Below are 20,924 nucleotides of genomic sequence, written 5' to 3'. Positions count from 1 at the left end.
CTGGGAGGAAGAAATGAGGGGCAGAAATCATGAGGACCAGGGCTTGAAATTTATGGACAAATCTCTCCCTGGTGATTGGGCTGTCCCAGGTGGCTGATGAAACACTTATGCTTCATGTCAGATTGTTAAGCAATTCTTAAGCTGAGATCCTCTAAGGAAGGAAGGTTTGCCTCCTGGTTCCTGTCTGTCTTCGAAGTGAAGCAAAAGAGGGACTGGCATCCAGTCTGTTCACTTCCTGACAAGGGAGCCAAGCAGACCAGCTCTTAGAGTAACAAGTAAGCTTCTGGATGACAGCTTCCATTTTGTCTTTCTATCTCTAGGGCCTACCCAGTAAGGTAAAGGTCATATAAGTATGTCAGTCAATTCCAGTTTTAGTAAATGCCTATTCAATTGAATAAAATTAAGAAGCACCAACATGTGGTTCCATATTTTGGTGGGGAGAGGCAAGGTGTTTCTAATGGGGGCAGGTAAGAGAGGTGCCAGGGCATTGAGCAAGGAGTTCTTTGGGGCAGCCTTGGTGACTAAGTGGCATTCCTTTATGGGGGCTCCCAAGTTTAGTCAGCAAGCACTCACTATGGCAAAGTTTTGATTGCACAGGATGAGTAGCAGATCTTAATGGGGAGGAAACCCAAGGCTACGTCTTGGCTGAGATAGTTTAAGAATTTAATTTCTTTCATTAGAACATAGCATAAGGCCTCCTTCTCTCAGCTCTTAGGAGAAGGATGGAGTAGGGGTGTTCTTCTCTTTTTGAATTTCCTGCTTCATTTAATTTCTAGGTAAGCTCAAATGGCTAACCATATTTCTCCTTTGCTCAATGAAATGAAATTTCAATTTCCTCCACTCCTGCCACCCAATGAAGCTTTTCCTTATCTTCCCAAGAACTATAACTTCATCTACCCCCTTAAAGGAAAGTGAAGGGCTTTGGCACCTTCTTCTTTTCCCTTCTGTCTGTGAAGCTGCTGCAGACTTGGGCTTAACAGACACTGGAAAGGTCCCAACAAGCAAGCAGAAGGCTGCCACTCTGGTGCCTGCCCTGCATACAAAAAAACAAAAAATAAAAATAAAAAAAAACTACCTCGCTAGAGAGAATCAGCAATGCAAGGCGAATTAAAAAGCACAGTTAAATAACCTCAAATCCTCATGCATATTTATAAATCACCCAGCATCAAAACTAAATCAATACTCCTCCTCTGGGAGAAAAGTATAGCTCTTAGAGAGGAAAAGGCATACAAGCTGATTTCAATGTACCCACTGAGTTTCCTATGGAGCCCCCAGAAAATCCTACTGGGCACAGCACCATCCTGAGGCTGCTTTGAGCAGAAGATGGGAAAAGAACGCCACTTTCACCCCCACCTCCACTAGCTCCTCTTTGCCTAAGTGAGTCCCACATATTTTCCAAATCCCACCTCCTTGGGACACAAAAAGGTCTCTAATCTCTAACCTCCTGGAGCAGGGAGTGATTTGTACCATTTGGCACTGAGCATGGGTCAAGCGAGCATTTACTAAGTACCAGGCACTGTGCTAGACTGGGGATACAAAGACAGAAATAAAACAATCCTTACCTTTAAGGAGCTAACATTCTATTGGAAGAAAAAAGATGCATAAGTATAAGTTTATACCCAAAATATACAAAGTAGATACAAGGTCGTTGTAGGGGGAGATACCAGCACATGGGAGGAGGGTGGACAGGAAAGTTCTTATTAGGGATCTGCAAAGGTCTCAAGGCAGACAGCTCCAGATTAAGTAGTTTAGGAAGGCATGTGAAAGAGGTCAGCATGAAGTAAGGGTGGAGGCAGTCAGTGGAGAGCCTTGAGGACCAGTGTAAAGAGAAGGGGATTTTATTTCTGAGACAATGGAGATCCACTGAAGCTTCTTCAATGAGGTAATTATAAGCATATATTAAAAAGATATTTGGGCAAGTCTGAAAGATGACTTGCAGAGGGGCCAGTGAGGTGTCTCTTCCTCAGGTGATAGGACAATATGGGGGTAGCAAAGAGGTGTCAGATTTGAGAGGGACTGGGATAACGGGTAGACAGGACTTGTAACTAATCATATGTGACAGAGAGAAGGAACAAAGAGAGACTCTTTCTTTGTATGCCTCACAGAGGTATTGTCATAGGATTGGCAGAGTAGGTGCTGAATAAATACTTGCTACTGATGACTGAGACAAGTTTAATCATTGTATATACTATTCATTCATTTTATGTCTACCTGCTCTGAGCCTTGTCACACTGAATTCCTTGAAGGCAGCAATAATCTTTAAAAGAGACTCCAGGGGCAGCTAGGTGGCGCAGTGAGTAAAGTGCCGGCCCCTGAGTTGGGAGGACCCGAGTTTGGTTCCGGCCTCAGACACTTAACACCCACACAAAAAAACTAGCTGTGTAACCTTGGGCAAGTTACTTAACCCCAATTGCCCTCCAAAAGGCAAAAATTAAAATTAAAAAAAAAAAAAAAGACTCCAAGACCATGAGACTGGAGTGTGTACTTTGGGGGGCAATGCTTACTATCTGCTAACTGATCAAAACTGCCTAAAAACTGTTCTGAGCATTATCCTGAAAGCCCTGATATTCATCTGAAGGTGAAATACAAGCTAAGGAGAAGCTGGGTGGCCAGGTTGGGGGGAGATGGGGGAGAAGGGAAGGTTGTCCAAGGGAGTTCTAGTAAATGTGCTAATCACTGGTAGCACTGCCAGCTGCTCAATGGGCCTTCTTCAGCCTCTTAAACACTCACCCACATTTGATTTAGGTGCTCCTTACAACTATTTCAGAACTGTCTTCACAATTCTTTCAGAGGTCCTTAGGAGATGTTCTCTCCTGGTCTCCCTGGGGGTTGAGGGATGCCAATGCAAAGGAATGCCAATCACAAATCAGGCTAAACACACACGATGCTATAGCAAATGGGGCAGTGGGTGGGGAATCCCTATTTTCAATTTTCATTTAACTCCATTGACAGAGGTTTCTCTTCATTTGAATGCCCGGGTAACTTTTCATTCCTTCTGTCCAAAGCTCTCTTGGCAAAATAAACACTCTGCATGCACAGTCCACAATCTTCCATTTAGCTGTCAGGGCTTTAATAAATGATTTATTATGCTCCAATCTCATAGCTCACTACAAGCACATGAAGCTAACTCAGCAGGCACTTAAAGAGACAGTCTATCAGCCAATCCCCGTGCATACAGCTTTCACCAGGGCAATCTCCTTTTGGAGGAAGGCAATGCAAATTTGGCGACTTTTACCCAGGAGAACCAAAGACTAGGAAAATCAATCTAACCATGGTTCCAAATAAAAACAACTGCCTGGTAATCTGGTAAACCAGGGCCTTGGTGAAGGGAGTTGCTCACCAGGCTTTTGTGGAAAAACACTTCTTTAATACTGATTGCATCACTGCATCACAGGGACATTGCTTTGAGTGATTTGCATTATAACCATATCTTTGTGAATTGCTATGGACCCAACATCTCATTACTTTGTGGCTTTTCTGGTGGCAATTGGATCATTCGATGCTCAATATGCATTTTTTGCTGCTCTTCCTATGCACAATGCTTTCATACCTTGGATGGAACAGTCATTTGAGCCTGAGTGACACAGCTGTCAAGAATCCAGGGTCAACTCCATGCATTCAGATACATCAAAGTAGGAATATGTAAAGATGAAAATGTCTTATTGATTTTTTTTCTGTGATCCCAAGATTCAAATTGTTTTATTTCACCTAGAAGCTAAGTCAGTTTGATTCAGAACTCAATCTTTACCCACCCTGTTCCTAGGGGAAAGGTCAGAGATGAAGTACAGCAGGGGACTATGGCACCCCCAAGTTCTAGCCTCAACCAGCTGCTCCACTTTCCGCTATCCTCACTGACACCTCAGATGGAACATGGAGTGAATGACTGCAGGAAATAACCCACAGAGGAACACTTTGGCTTTTAATCTCTGTCTCCTGCCTCTGTCCTTTTATCTGTCACTTGGTCAGGGCCAAAAGGTTCTGCCTGTGGACATACAAAGTTTTCAAAGGAGCAGAGGGAGTAGAGGAAAACCACTGAATATCACAAAAGCAGGGCAGAATGCAATTCTTATGAAGAACACTGCCCTTAGTCTGGACAACTGCGTGTGTTTCCACTGTTTAACTGGATGAAATGGCTCAGTGAGTGGTTCAAGTGTTGGGCATTCGGAGTTTAATTCTTCACAAATTCAAACCCAAAAGTAAGTCCTACATTTAACCACCATTGGCACTTCTTTAAGGTCATATATCTTCATGGTATTCTTGTTCAGAAAGCTGATCTTGTAAAAAGCAGTGAAGGGCTGAAATGTAACTGGTGGAAGGGAGTTGCTGTTGCTGTCAGTGGTTTCAGTTGTATCTGACTCCCTGTGACGCCATTTGGGGTTTTCTTGGCAAATACTGAAGTGGTTTGCCATTTCCTCCTCCAGCTCATTTTACAGATGAAAAACTGAGGCAAATAAGGTTAAGTGACTTGCCTAGGGTCATATAGCTAATAAGTGTCTGAGACTGGATTTGAATTCATGAAGATGAGCCTTTCTGATTCCACTCTACCACCTCACTGTTAGGGGAGGTCAACAGCTAAGCATAAACCAATTCAATTCAACAAACATTTAATTACAACATACAAGGCATCATACTAGGTGCTGGGATACAAAGACAAAAATAAAACGTTCATTGGCCTGAAGGAAATTACATTCTCCTGGGGGAATATGTGTTTACAGTAAGAAGATACACTCATTTGAGAAGGTACTGAGCACTAACTAGTGGGTACGGGAAGAGGGGAAGGAAGAGATCAGGGAAGATATCCCAAAGTAGCCGAGTTGAACCTTGAAGAAACTTATGATTCCAAGAGACAGAGGTGGGAGGGGGCCTTATGCCAGGAATGGGTGACAGAGTGTGCAAAAGCATGGAAATGGGTGATGAAACTCCAAGGTCTGTGAGTAGCGAACAGCTGCGTTTAGGTGGAACTTAGAGTATTTGAAGGGGAGCAATATGAAGTAAGTCTGGAAATGCAGAATGAATTTATATTGTGAAAGGTTTGAAATACCAGGCTGAGGTGTTTGTAGTTTATCCTAGAAGCAAGGTGGAGCCACTGAAAAAAATCTGAGCAGGGGAGCAATGTGGTCAGATTTCTATGTTAGATTCTTTTGATAGCTATGTGGAAGATGGATTGGAGAGGGAGAGAGAGGCAAGAGACCTCAGCAACTAGTAAAATAATTGGGGAGAGAAGTGATGAAGGCTTTAGCAAGGAGTGATTGCATGAATAGGGAGAGAAGGACGGATGCAAGATTCGTGGAGGGGGAGCCTGAACGGCACAACTGACTGGACATCAGGGTATGAGAAAGAGGGAATGACCAAGGATGACTCCAAGCTTGTGAAGCTGGCTGATGGAAGGGGTGGTGGTGTCCTCAAAAGAAACAGAGAAGTTCAAAGGAAGAGCGGGCTTAGATGACCAATTCTGTTATAAATATGCGAAGTCTGAGACACTAATAGGACTTGCAGGCATGGATATCCAGCAGATATGTGACTGGGATTTGAAGTCAATGAACATAGATGAAGTTGAACATATTGGAGCTGATAAAATCACCAAGGAAGATGAAATACAGAGAAAAGAGGACTGAGGACTGGGGGAAAGGGAGCATTCTATGATTAGGGGATGTGAAACGGGTAATTATCCAGCACCCAAGACTGAGTGAGAAGTAGTACTGAAAGACAGGAGAAGAATAAGGAGGGAAAAGTGTCACTAAAAGAAGGGAGAAGGGAGTGTCCAGGAGAAAGGCGTGGTCAGCAGTACCAAAAAGATGAAAATACATCCAGAAGCTACTGGACTTCATGATCAAGAGGGCCTTGATAAACATGGAAAGAATGGAACAGTAGAAAGACCGAACTTGAAGGGACTGAGAAATGAGTAAGCAAGAGGTAAGGAAACGGAGACAATAAGCAGAGGTGACTTTTTTCAAGGAGTCTGGCCATGAACAGAGAGAGAGACAGGGTGTGGGGTGGTAAGAAAGGGTTGAGACACTGATTTCTCAAATGGTTTAAAATGACACGAAGTAGTTACTACATTCACCCTCAATGCAAGGGAGCTTCCAGACTCAGTCCTAGAGAGGATCCGGTGCTGGAGCCCCACACACCCAATACCAGTGATGGCAAAAGAAGGAGGTGGTGCTGGGACCAGAGCAGCAGCCCAAACCTACCTGAGTACTCACTGGTAACAGATGAGGTTGGGGTTGACTAACACTGGGCAGTGGAGATTGCGGTATGAGATATTAGGTCAAAGAGGTCTTCACAACAAAGAAATATCTTTTAGCTATAATTCTTCCCTCCCCTCAAATTCCTTATCCAGGAAGCAGCCTGACCCAGCTTGTTTACCCTTTAACAAAGTCACTAAAAATTAGGGTTAGAAGGGAATTTAAAGATCATTTAATCCAAATCCTTTATTTTAGAAATTAAGAAACTAGGTTTGATTGGATAATGTGAAATTTAGCCCCAGCTTTAGAAAGGGTAAGAGAATGCAGAAAAAAATGGGTCAAAGGTCAAAGGGAACATACTTCTTTTTTTTTAAACCTACATCTTCTGCAGGAAATTCTTAATTCACACTATTTTCTCCCTATAACACTTTTCTTTATCTTTTGTTTTCTTGTTATTTATGGTTTTCTCTATCTTTTTGGCTTCTTTTTTGGTATGGGTTTAGAACAGCAAACTTAGATTTTATATTCTTACTTATTTTTAGAATTTAAAAAACACATTCATCACTTTAAAAGAATCTTCCTCTGATGCCTCATCCTAGTGTGGAGGTGACCCTGGGCTCCTAACAGCTTTACAAGCAGAATATAAACTCTGGCAGGTTCCACCAAAATGGAAAAGTTTCTAATATGGTCTTGGCAAAAGAATGAGTCTGATGCCCAAGAGGCAACACAGCTAAGTATGGAGAGATTCATCACCAAGAGGCTGTCCGCTAAGGTAATAATCCATAAAACTACTTGATCATAAATAATATATTCTATCTTAAGCTTTTTTTCCTTCCTATTTTGTATATTATCAAAAACCCAATCTGGCTAACTGGAGCCAAAGGACCCGCTAGTAGAATTATCTTTGTACCCATCTCTTTGGAGGATGGGGTATATTGGGCCACATGTACCTCAGGAAAGCCCAGGGTATTCTAGTCCTGGGTCAAAGAGATTTCAAAAGGGAAAACAGTTGGGCAGCAGTCCAGTATAACACTATGGGCTTCTTGGAGAAAGCAAAGGATGAAGGGATGAGGGAAGGTGGGGCTCATTTTCCAATGTCAACATTATTAAAGGATTCTATTGTAAGATCACCTTCTAGGTAAGACATCAACAGGACTACAGGTAAGATTCAGACCTAGACCTTAGATCACCTAGGTCAACCTCATTTAACAGAGAGAGAGCAGCCCAGAGAAATAGATGGGCCTTATAAAGCATCATACAGATACTGAGTGGCAAAACTGACGTTCAAAGCCGGATCTTTTCATCCAAAATTCAATGCACTTTTCACCATGCCATGTTGCTTTCATAAGAAACAAACAAATCTGGAACTACCTGTACTATCTAAGACAGTGCAACTGTATTTCAGAAGGATTCAACTCGCAAGGACTGAACGGCGATCTTAGGTCATAACAGAACTTCCTCCATGCTCAAGTCTTTTCCCTATCAAAACTGGAATTTATGCCCCTTGGAAGTCAGGTGCCTAGTGAGAAGTACGAATGTTCTTAATCAATATCACTGTCCTGCTCGCCCCTAATGAAGCTGAACCAGCTAGGAATGATTGGAAGAAGACCACCACCACCAGCCTTCCCCCCACCCCCAACCTTCTTACTCCTTTCAGAATATTTCCAACCTTGGCAGTGTGGTAAAGGGAGGATGGGGCTGCCTGCTGAGGAAATGAAGAAGGAACGGGGACTGGAGAGCAAGAGAACACCTGTTTGATAGAGATGCTATTGTTCAAATTTGCATAATGAACAGGGGACGGAAATTAATGTCTCTCACACAAAAGTGCCCTGAAAAGACAGCATAAACTCACCAGTAGGCTTCAGCTGCAAAGTGAATACAATAATTGGTCTGAAGAAACTGAGACAGAAGTGGCCAGGTGTTAGAGAGATGCAAAAAAAAATCATCTCATTCTATGATTAGATGGCTATATTTCAACTTGACTACCCCTGTGGGTGAATGAATCTGTGGCATCACCTTGCAACAGTGCCACCTCACCACCACTTTGACAGGTTTGCTGTGGGGGCCAGGAAGATGGAAAGTGACTTGGCGGGGGGGGGGAGGCATGTGAGGGAGAAAAGGGCAGCTCAACCAGTTAACACTAAGTAAAGTCAGTCCATAGACCTTCTCTCTCATCCTAGGCTGTAGCATAGCAAGGATTCTATTATGATTCTTCTTCCATTCCCCTTTAAGGCTACCCTTGTCACTAGAAAGGGATCTACTGATGAAGCATCAGAAAGGAGCAGCCCCAAAATATTTACTTAATGTTTTAAAAAGAAGGGGTACTGACACTGTGGAGTGCTGTACATATAGGAGACCCAAACAAAGAGGAAAGCCAAAGAAACAGACTGAGCTCTGCTGCTTGTCTTTAGTCACTCAGCTCCAACCCTCGGGTTGCCATAATTTACTACAGCAGGCACTACAATTCCTGAACTCCAAAAACTGACTTAATCCCAACACAATGCCTATCATGTCCTGCCCAAGCCCGCTCATTAAGGCACACTGGAACTGAAGCTTTAATCAGCAGATAAAGGACTTGCAGCCTATTACATAGACTTTAATAATTAGTCAAGCCGACTTCCATTTAGAGTCCTTCAGGAGGTGATTTGTTGAAAGGAAGTGGCTGCTAAATAGTTCAGAGAAAGATGGTTGCCATACATTCTCATTTAACTCCTTTTCTGATGGCTCAGAAAAGACTAAATCATAGTCATTAAAACAGAGACACAACCTCTGATCATTGACAGGCCCATTTTAATAATACGGAATCTGATCTCTGGTAAACCTCATTCCAGTGTATTTCCCCTGCTGCTGGATTTTCTCTCACGAGCACTCCCCCCCCCCCTTATTTGTGCAGTCCCCCCCGCTCATCTCAATGCCACCCAGCTGCTTTGCATGCTAGGCCTGTGCAAGGCTGCTCAGACCTAGATTGCATCTGCTGATTACCCAGCCCAAGGGAGCGGCTGAAGTGCAAGAGCTTTCGTCAGAACTGGGGAGGAGGGGGAAGGGGATGGGAGGGAAGGTGCGGACAAGGGAAGAGTAAAGAATATAGGAATTACAGGCCACCTTGAAAATCTTTATGGATTCCTTGCATAGCTGCATAAGCACAATTCTTTGATAATAAGCTCATCTATTTATCCTGACTAATGGATGGCCTGACTCTGATATGTTATTACATTTGGACATCACATACAAGGGAGATCCATACTGAATAGCACTCTCTACCTCCAGGAGGAAAAAAAAAAAGGACAAATTGCTTGGAAGAAGGAAGAAAAAAAGATACATACACATACAAATACACAGGCAGTCAAACTGGGCTGAGGTCTGGGGACCATTTTATCTCCCTTTCCTTTCTCACAGTCATTCAGCAAATATAATCTGCTCTGCCATCAGGAACTGTCAGTCAGGTCTCCCAATAGTGCTGCAGCACCCAGTAGTTGGGCAATAGGCATGGAAAGGGAAGTCGCCTGCACTAACCTAACACTAAGTCAGGCCGAGGACTGACAGCAAACAATAACTAGGCAGTAGCTTAAATCCCCCACCCTTAAGGAAGAGGCCAGAAAGCTGGCGAGTCTCAGCAGATTGGCCAGGCCTTTGCCAGAAACAATCTAGAGAAGAGAAAGAGTTCTAATAAGCTCATCCATTTTTCCTGACTAATGAATGGCCTGACGCTCTGATCTGTGATTATATTTGGACATCACATACAAGAGGAATGCATACTGAACGGCCTCCCCCCTCTTGGAGGAAAAAAAAGGCAAATTGTCTAATTGCTTAAGACAGGCTTAGGACTAGAAAGGGAATTATAGCATACTAAGAGAGGAACGCTAGGGCTTAATAAGAAAACTGAACTCTCGGTATTGAGATGCCCGTGTCAGGTTAGTTCAGTTATCACCGTCTATCTCAGGAGTCCCCTCCTGATTTCAGCGTCACACTGAGAATGAGATGGTATGCTTCTTGTTGTGCTCTGAAAAATTCAACATAAAGTCTAGAAAGACCACGCTCAGAGCGGGTTAGGGACAGAAGTCATCTCCTATCATACAGGAGTCAATCTGTTCCTCATTAAAGATTGAAGTTCAGTTACTTTCCGGATGAGTCTCAGTTGATGTTAAGATCTAGAGCTCTCTTCACTGTCCTTGCTTAATCCAGAAAATGTATAAGTGAGTTACAGAAATTGCTGAGAATCTGAAATATTTAGTTATTTCTCGGGCCAGTTGGCATTCGGCCTCTCTTGATGGAAATTTGTTGGCCCATTGCAATGGCAGGGAGGGCGGGGAGGTGGGAAGGACACAGAGGGAGCCATCCCTTGGGGTACTACAAATTTACCCAAACGAATAAAGAACATGCAATAGAGTCCTAATAAGAGTCATCTCAATTTCCTTCTTGGAATCTATGAAAATGTTGACTCTTATGCTCAGTGATGACTCTTGGGATCTCCTAAGGAACATTTTTTTCTCATGCCTGTTTCTTTGTAATTAGCTGTACCAAAAGAAAGGTGTTGTTTTTAGCACAAGCAAATCCTGTCTTTCATTATCCACCATGGCTCCATACACCTATGCTCTCACTGTGTCCAAAGGCTGCCTTATATTGTCCAAAGACCATCCAATCACTGTCTACTTTTGACAGCAAAAATATCCAAAGTGAAAATGTGGAGGTTCTTGCCCTTCACCTGGGGATGCCAAGCAGCTCTATCAGCCAGAGTTCAAGAGGAGAAGAGTCAACTCTAATTACTTTTCTGTTTTCCTGATGAGAAATCTGTGTTTGACTTCTTAAGTGTCCTTACTTCTAACCCTGAAGAGCAAATTTCCAACTGTAACAGATTATACAGTTTGTAGAAGCACAGACAAGCCCTTTGAACCAAGAAAAGAATTGGCCCTTTCTATCTCCTCACCCTCATGGACACTGTGACATTTTAATTAGCTTCCCACCCATATCTCAAACAGAAATCCCTCTGTATCATGCATACAGAAACAGCCTCACACTTCTCACTTTTATAAAGTTGGGAAATGAAGGGTAAACGGTTTAACAAAAAGGAAAGGCCCCTTCCTCTCCTCCCTGCCACCTACTCATCCATGAATTCAATTATTTGCCAGTAGGTGCCAGAAATCCAGAAGTAAAGCTTCAATTTTGCATTGCCTGAGAAAACAGAATGGAAAGTCTTATCTCCCCTCTTACTTCATACTCCAAGTTCAATTGTCTCATTTTGCCAAGGCAAAGAGAATTCACGACGGATGCTCATTTTATGAAAGAGGAAAGTCAGTGCTTTATATGAGAGTGAGACAGTGAACAAGGTGCTTTTGTTAAAGCAAAAACTCAGAGGAAATGTAAGGAAGAACTATGGAAGCCAGAGGATGCCTACAGCAGAGAAGGGAACGACTTTAAGTGAGAGAGTGATACGGCATCCAGAGCCATCTACTTGGAAAACTAGCACCATCACAGCACATCTGATGGAGGCAACAGCATCCCTGGCTTCATAAAGAAGTAATGCTTCATGAGAAAGCCCTGGGTGCAGGGCACCACCTGTGGCATGCAGAGAGCCCCAACCACATTCTGTCTTGTGGCTGTTTCACTGATGCTGTCTAATGTGGGAGATCTAAAAAGGTCTGAGAAGAAACTTCTAACTTCTCTTTATGGAGAAAGTATAAGTCCTGTTTAACACAATACCTTAGATCCAAATGGTTACTATCTTATTCCAAGGACAAGATATGGGTAAAAAGAACAAGACATGCTCAATACAGACACCACCCCCCCCCCCTTTCTATCATAACCAGAAGCAACCAGCCATCTCATCCCCATGTGCCATAATCTGTGATTACAGGACACTGGCATAATACAGCCTCTGTATTATTTTCTGTTTTCACAAGATTTCACTTGGAAGCTTTATTGAAGAAGCATATGGGGCATAGGTGTCTAAATCATAAAGCAAGACTAACGCAAGAAGCATAAAACTTTAAGTGCAAACACTCCGCTGCAATAGAAAAGACACAAACTTCCTGAGTGGTGATATTTGTCAGAATATTGGACCTGAGATTTATAACCATTAAGGGAATTAGAGACCATCCAGGGCAAGCCCTTCATCCTATACATGAGAAAAACGGGGCCCAGAGAAGTTAAATTATTCAGTGCTATATGAAGTGGTAAGTGACAGAAGTGGGATTTGAACACCAGTCTTATGTATCTATAAATAGTACAAATATTTCAATGTGAGTAAATGCTCTCCAATGAACCTTTCTAACTTTTGGCTCTTGTTATATCAATGTACCACTTCCTTTTCTGGTTATAAATCTCTTATCGATGACATTTAGCTTCTTGCACCCAATTCCTTGTAGGCAATATGCTGCAGTTCTATTAATGAGAGGTAGCATAGCATAATAAATACAAAACTAGCCAGAAAGCTAACAAGACCTGGGTTCAAGTCCTGCCTCTGACAAGTACTGACAATATGACCCCGGACAAATCACTTACCCTCTCCGTACTTTGCAGAACAGTTGATCTTATCCACAGGTCCTCCAACAGTGCATCAATATGTCCATTTCCCTGTTGCCCCCCAAACAATTATAACTTCCTTTTGTTGTCATCTTTGCCACTGTGTGAGGTAGAACCTCAGAACTGCTTCAACTCACATTTGTCAAATTATTAGTGTTATGGAGCAGTTTTCCATATGGCTACAGATAATCTGAGTTTCTTCCATTGAGAACTGTTCACATGCTTAGACCTTTTATCAAACGGGGAATGGCTGTTACTCTTATCTGAATCAATTCCTTATATATCTTGGAAATGAGACCTTACTCTATTAGAGAAACTTGTTGCAAAGATTTTTCCCAGTTAATTGTTTTCCTTTTAATCTTAGTTTTATTGGATTTTTTCACATAAAACCTTTTTAATTTTATGTAATAAAAATGATCCATTTTATCTTCTCTGTTCCTTGTTTGGTCATTAACTTTCCTCCTATTCACAGATCTGTTAGGTATTTCTTCCCTATTTTTCCCTAATTTGTTTATGATGCAAATTTTTATCCAGGTCATGTATCTATTTGGAATTTATCTTAATATGAGGTATGAGACGTTGGTCTAGACCTTCTGCCATGCTGCTGTCTAATTTCCTGGTAGTTTGGGCCCAATAGTGAGTCTTTATCCTACTAGCTGAAGTCTTTGGGTTTACTGAATATTAGTGTACAAAATACATTTGCTTTCTCTGTGTTTCAAAGTCTAACACTCAGTGATGTTCATTCTCATTCCTTGTCATACCCCACAAATCCTAGTTACCCTGAACTCCTGTAGGTCATTATCCAAACCCCACTCCTCATCCCCACCTTCCAATTCCTTATTCCCATCCTCTTCAACCTTTCTACCCCTAAATCCCAATCAGATACCACCCACCCCTTCCACTGTGTCCTATCAAATGCCTGTCCTGCAGGCAACAAACTCGATCTTTTACACTGTCACTCCTTCCATCGATTTGCAATAATTTAGATCTGGCTTCTCTCTGATGGCAGTCTCCTCGGTCACTCTTTCCAGCACTGGCTGCTTCTTTACTTATTCCTCTTGGTGCATTGATGGGGACAGGGGAGTTGGAATACTCCTTCCTCACCATTGCCACTTCCAGGTTCTCCCACTACCCCCATCAGTAAGTAACTTTTATTCCTCTGAGGTCATTATTCATCTCTACCACCCTATTAAATTCTGGAAGCTGTTGTCTATAGACCTCCAGGTCACTCTTCTTCATCAATGAGTATGTTACATGGCTCACAAGTTTTCTCTCCTTTCTAACTACCCTCACACTACAGGATTTAACATACATACTGACTCTCCCTCAAACCCCTTAACCACTCACTTCCCATGGGCTACTTACTCCTCCATCCCACCTTAGCATCCCACAGATGGTTATACCCTTGATCTTTCCATTACCCACAAATGCATCACATCATATTCAAGAAATCTGAAATCTTATCTGACCATAAGATACTACATTACCCTCTCCCTTTGCCTACCTTCACACCAAACTCTACTCTTCATCTACACTGTGACATCAATTCTTTGGCCCTTTGGTTCTCTCCCAAGCCATCTCCACTCTCTCCTCTTTCCCCCATCTTGGTGAACCCATTAAACTCCACACTGTCCTCTCCTAATGACCCATTATCATATGGATGTTGTGATCTGCCAAGCCTCTGACTTGAATCACTCCCACCGTCTACCACCTTCACTCATAGACATGTGTTACTGAGCACAGATGGAGAAAATCACATGACCACTTGGACTGAGTCCACTATATAATTATATTAAACAACTTCAACTGGGCCCTCATTATGCTATATCTTCCTCGTCAACTCACTATTCCAGTCTCTATAGTGGTATTTTAAACCTTTCCTTCCCTTCTCAAAGCTCCCCTTCTCTTCTACTCCCTCAGCTGAGAACTTTGCCTCATATTCTACAGGAAAAAAAACTGAGGTCATTCACCATGGACTCCTTCTCCCCCTCTTCCTCATCTCCTTTCACTATGCTTTCTGCCATTTTCAACTCCTTCATCTTTCTCACACACAGAGGTATTTCCTTATTCCTTACCTAGGTTCCCTGCACTAATTCCAAACTCCATTCCATCCTGTATCCTCCAAAAACCCCTCATCATCACCACTATCATTTACCTTCAGTCTTTCCCTGTCTACTCGACTACTTTTCCATAGGCATACTTCCAGACCACCACAATAAAGCAAATATTGCAATAAAGCCAGTTACATGAACTTTTTGGTCTCCCAGTACATATAAAAGTTATGTTTACACTGTATTGTAGTTATTAAATGTGCAATAGCGTTATGTTTAAAAAATGTATATAGTTTAATTTAAAAATACTTTATTGCTAAAGAAAAAATGCTAACCCATCATATGAACCTTCAGCAAATCAGAATCTTTGTGCTGGTAGAAGATCTTGTCTTGATGCTGCTGGCTACTGAGTGGATAGGGTGGTGGCTGGTGAAGGCTGGGGTAGCTGTGGCAATTTCTTAAAATAAGACAACAATGAAGTTTGCTGCATCCACTGACTCTTCCTTTCACTTGAACACTTAGAGGACATTGTAGGGTTATTAACTGGCCTAATTTCGATAATATTGTGTCTTAGGGAATAGTGAGGCCTGAGGAGAGGGAGAAAGATGGGGAATGGCTGGTGTGTGGAGCAGTCAGAACACACACAACATTTACTGATTAAGTTTACTGTCTCATGTGGGCAGTTCATGGTGCCCCCAAACAATTACAACAGTAACATCAAAGACCACTGATCACAGATAATAATAGATATAATAACAATGAAAAAGTTTGAAATACTGTGAGAATTACCAAAACGTGGCATAGAGACAATGCAAGCACATTCTGCTGGAAAAATGCTGCCAATAGACCTGCTCAATGCAGGGTTGCCACAAACCTTTAATTTGTTAAAAACAATATCTGCAGAGAGCAATAAAGCAAAGCGCATGAAACAAGGTATATCCGTACTGTCCACAAACATGGAAAAAAATCCTGAAAAAAATAACACATCTTCACTTGATTCTTCTAACACTACTAACTTCTGTCCCATATCTCTTCTGCCCTTTGTGGTAAACTTGAAAAAGCTATTGACAATAGGTGCCCCCACTTTCTTCCTCTCACTCACATCTTAACCTCTTATAATTCAGTTACTGACATTATCCTGCCACTGAAACTGCTCTTTCCAAAGTTACCCATGATCTCTCGATGGCCAGATTCACTGGCTTTTTTTCCAACCCCCATTCTTCTTGACCTCACTGCAGCCTCTGATAGAGCTGATCACTCCCTTCTCCTTGATATTCTCTTCTCTCTAGGTTTTTAGGAGACTGCTCTTTCCTGGTTAACATTCTAACTATCAAATTGTTCCCTCCTCCTTTTTGCTGGATCCTCATCCAGGTCATGGCTTTTAACCACAGGTGTTCCAAAGGGTTCTGTCTTGGCCCTCTTCTCATCTCCCTCTACACTACTTTCCTTGGGGATCTCATCAGTTCCCATGGATTTAATTACCATCTCTATGCTAATGATTCTCAAAGCTACCTAGCTTGTCATAATTCTCTCCTGACCTACAATCTTGGATCTCTAACTGCTTTTTGGACATCTTGAACTAGATGCCCAGTAGACATCTTAAATTCTACAAGTCCAAAAGAGAACTGATTGTCTTTCCCCCTAAACCACTCCCCTGCCCCATCCCCACTGCAACTTCCTTCTGCCCAGGTAACTCCTTCCTTTCTGTCCCTCAGACTCACAACCTAGAGGTCATGCTTGACTCCTTTATCTCTCACACATGCCCATATCCAATCTTTTACCAAGGCCTGCTGATTATACCTCTGTAAGATCTCTCAATTATGCCCCCTTTCTCCTATTATATTCTGACTGCCCTGGTGTAGGCTCCCATCACCTCATGCTGCACTTTTTACAAAGCTTGCTGGTGGGTCTGTCTCCAAAGTCTCTCCCCACTCCAATCTATTCACCATTCAGCCACCAAAGTAATTTTCCTAAAGTGCAGATCTTACCATGTCACCCTACCACTCAATAAACTCTAGTGGCTCCCTATTACCCTGGCATTCAAAGCCCTTCATACCTTAACCACCCATCCACCACCACCACCTTTACTTCTTCTTGTCTTACACCCTGCTATCTTTTCTTTGATCCAGTGACACTGGCCCCCTGGCTGCTCCACAACAAGACATTCTTTCTCTAGCTTCTGGGCATTTTCTCTCCTTGTTCCCCATTCTGGTAATTCTTTCCCTCCTCTTCTCTGCTTACTGGCTTCCCTGGTTTCCTTTCAGTCCTAGTTAAAATCTTATCTTCTACAGGAAAACTTTACCAACCTCATTAATTCCCTCTTTTAATTGTTTCCTATTTTTTCCTGTATTTAGATTGTTTGAACATATTTATTTGCTTATCTCCCCCATTAGATTATTAGCTCCTTGAGGACAAGGACTTTTTTCTCTTTTTATATCTCCAAGGCTTTGGAAAGTGTCTGTCACACAACAGGAGCTTAATAAATGTTTATTGATTGATTGATGAATCTGTTCCACTGACTGATCTATTTCTTAACCGGTACCAAGTTTGAGACTTACTGCTTTACTGTATAACTTGAAATCTGACACTGCTAGGTCCTTTTCATTTTCACTTCTTTTCATTATATCCCTTGAAATTCTTTTTTTTTGCCTTTTTTTTTGGAGGGCAGTTGGGGTTAAGTGACTTGCCCAAGGTCACATTAACACTTTGTGTTAAGTGAGGCCGCATTTGAACTCAGGTCCTCCTGACTCCAGGGCCGGTGCTCTACTCACTGCGCCACCTAGCCACCCCATGTCCCTTGAGATTCTTGACCCTTTTCACTTCCATAAAAAATTTTTTATTATTTTTTCTGGAGCTATAATGTAATCTTTAGGTATTTTTATTGTTGTGGCATTGAATAAATAAATTAATTTAGGATTGTTATTTTTATTATATGGACTTGTCCTACCCATGTGCAATTAATATTTTTCCAATTAGGTCTGTCTTTATTTCTATTAACAGTGATTTGGTAGTTCCTACCATTCCTACCATATTACCTGTGCCTAAAACCTCAAGATCACAGAATGGCTCAGCCTACAAGAGAGCCAAAGGTACACACAAAATACAGAGAACAGGGACACACAAGGACATCCGGAAATAACCAACCTCGGAAACCTTCCTGGTTCCAACAAATAGGAGCTGAGATGGTCTATTATCTTACCCTCTTTTCAAGAGAATCATTTCTACACTAGCAATAGAAAAAAGCCCACCTTATGAACACTAGCAGAGGTTTTACTTCTTGCTTTTTATCTGCCACTTGCCAAGGAGAGGGGAGAGGACAGTGTTATTCTCAGGACTACTGAAGGAAACTATTTCTTGATCACCACCACAACATAGCTGCACTTACTGTGGTAACAATGAGGTTTAGAGAAGGTAAAATTTAATGGTGAGGCAAGGAGACAGGTAAGGTCCCAAGGTCAATGCTTGGGAGGGCAGGCCATTAGCATATCCTGAGAGTAGAAAGGAATGACAGACCAGAGGAGGAAAAGGAGACAGCACTGAAAGTGGAAAAATACCTGAAGATGAGATATTGGGGTCCCAAAAAATGTCTATTTCACAATTTTACTAGACATGATGCTACCTGCTATACCAGTACAGACTTTGACTTTGATATTGTGCCGTGACTTCCTAAGAATCAACTTCATATTATCTTTCTATGCTTTCTGGCTTCTTTAGGAAGCCCAACTTGCAAGGACTGTGTCAGGGTGTAAGGGCACAGGAAGGTTATGGGGAGGCCTATTTTCTTCCCACAAACTGGTTTAGTCAACCAAGGGACTGATGGGGAGGCTCTCTCTAGAGACTGGAAAGGTCCCAGTGGAAGTGCAGCAAGTGCCAATCACAGTGCTTGTGAGAATGCCACAAATCCCTGGGTATTATCACTACCGAGAAAGCATATATTTGAAGGTTTCCAGAGTCACGGTATGTGAGCTGGAACGTAGGACTGGGTCCTGAACAGCAGCACTCGGAGGCTCATGAGTTTAATATTCAATGCGCATCATCCTTTTCATATGAAATAAAATCAGTGCCTCTGGAAATTTTGCTATATAAATGTGCATCACTGTTCTTTTTTTAGTTTTGGCGTTAATAAACATGAGCAGCCTGAGTACCACCTTGGATGGGTTTTGTTGTGTTCTTTTTTTCTTTTGTCATTAAGCTTTCATTTTACATATAACATTCAGCAAAGCAGATGAGAGTGCAAAATGTACCTTACCTCTCCTGGCCTTCTGAAAGAAACCCCAGCACAGTCCCTAGAACAGCAAGACCTTGACCACTCATTTCCTCTTAATTCTTATAGTTGATAATATTCCAAGTTTTATTTCTTCTTGCCCATAAGAACTGAGGACATTTAGAGCCTTCTCTTCAATAACGTAGTGGGGGTGGGGGTGGGGCTAGTCCCCTAACCTTCTGTAACTCATTACAGTGTCACCTTTCATTTTCTCAATGCCACAGGATCACTTCAAGCCAGGATTGGGGAGCAGTGAGGTGCTGACAAAAAATATGAAATATACTGTCAAGAAGGGAATCATATACTGACAGTGTCTAAAGAGAATAGGGGGGATGCATATCTACCAGAGTCCAGTCTCTCCACCAGAAATCTGATGGGGGAATTGGCAAGAAGAGAGAATGGCAAAGGGCTAGAAGATCTAGTCACAGTTATAATTTTGGTGCCAACCAAGATAGAGTTAAACACTACCATTGTACAAATGCGGTAAGGGAAAAACTAGAAAGGATATAACTTGCCTAAAATTACAGAACAAATTAAAAGCAAAGTCAGGACTATAAAACTAAGCCTCCTGCTTCCTAGTTCAGTGTCCTTCTTTTATAAAGTATAAGGTAAAGAAGCCTGAAGATTTATTAGACGAGTAATGTTACTTTGTTGGTTTGTTTTTTTAGTACTGTTTTCTTTAGGGCATCTGGGTAGTACAGTGGATAAAGCGCCAGGCCTTGGAGTCAGGAAGACTCATCTTCCTGAGTTCAAATCTAGCTTCAGACACTTAATAACTGTGTGACCTTGGGCAAGTCATTTAGCCCTGTTTGCCTCAATTTCTTCATCTGTAAAGTGAGCTAGAGAAGGAAATGGCAAACCATTCTAGTATTTCTGCCAAGAAAGCCCCAATGGGGTCACAAAGAGTCAGAAATGACTGAATAACAACTGTTTCTTTATGGTAATGAATTATATGGTTACCACTTAATTCACTCAATAGTTACTAAAGGATGAAAGAATGTACTGGTAACTCTGGGGTGTGAAATGCAACCCAAAACTTAGCCATGCTAACCTTTCTCCTCTCAATGAGTGCTTGTCTTGTAATTCACTGCAGAAAGATAAAAATCACCTCTTTTCCTCCTACTGCGGCATTCTCTCTTAGTTCCTAGTTGTAGGTTATGATATGAACACAAAGGCCTACTGAGTTCATCTTCCTAGAGAGATCAAGTTTATCTAAGAAAAGGTCCCTGTGTAGCACAAGCGAAAGAATTCATTCCAAGTACTGCTTCTTGGCATTGGGGTCAGGGTGAAATCCAAGTCTGAGGTTCTGATTCTCAGGGGCAGAACAGCCACCCAGAAGGACTCATAGAGAGGAGAGCTTCACCCTTCTGAGAAGTAAAGCAGGGCCTCCAAACTAGTCTGGAAACAATTTCACAACAGATCAGTGAGGCACAGAGGCGATCAAAGAATCCAAGAGACACTAGAAGATGCCTACTCTGACCTATACCTAAAAAAGAGTCCACTCCACAGCCTCCTTGACAAGTGGTCATCCAGCCTTTGGACAAAGATTTCTAGTAAGAAGTCCACTCACCTCATGGGACAGGCTAATCTACTTGTTGGGCAGATCCAATGGCTGGGAAGTTTCCCCTCCCATCAAACTGAAAGCCTACAGCCACTTTCACCCCCTGATTCCTAGTTCTACCTCCCTCATACTCTCCTTGGGACCAAGCAGAATAAATCTGAGTCCTGTTTAGAAATATTTAAATAGATATCAGATCTCCCCCTAAATCTTTTCTTCTTTAGATTAAAACAGCTCTGGCTCAGTTCTAGAAGCATTTATTAAACTCCTGCTATATAGAAGGCATTGTGCTAACCACTGGGAATAAAAGACAGAAATGAAAAACATCTCTGGACACAACAGGCTTA

The 20,924-nt window shown here is 42.1% G+C and overlaps 1 protein-coding gene across 3 annotated transcripts in view; it reads right to left on the bottom strand.

The window, feature by feature from the left end:
• The window catches only part of MAD1L1 (mitotic arrest deficient 1 like 1), an 865,451-nt gene that overhangs the window by 306,456 nt on the left and 538,071 nt on the right, over nucleotides 1-20,924 (bottom strand). The gene's annotated exons all lie outside the window — the stretch shown is intronic.

The sequence above is a fragment of the Petaurus breviceps genome, unplaced genomic scaffold, assembly GCF_028583685.1.
Source record: "Petaurus breviceps papuanus isolate PSGF00001 unplaced genomic scaffold, PetGlider_PUasm1.0 175, whole genome shotgun sequence".
NCBI classification, from domain to species: Eukaryota; Metazoa; Chordata; class Mammalia; order Diprotodontia; family Petauridae; genus Petaurus; species Petaurus breviceps.
The sequence above is the reverse complement of the archived record's forward strand: the minus strand, read 5'-3'. Positions and strand labels throughout refer to the sequence as shown.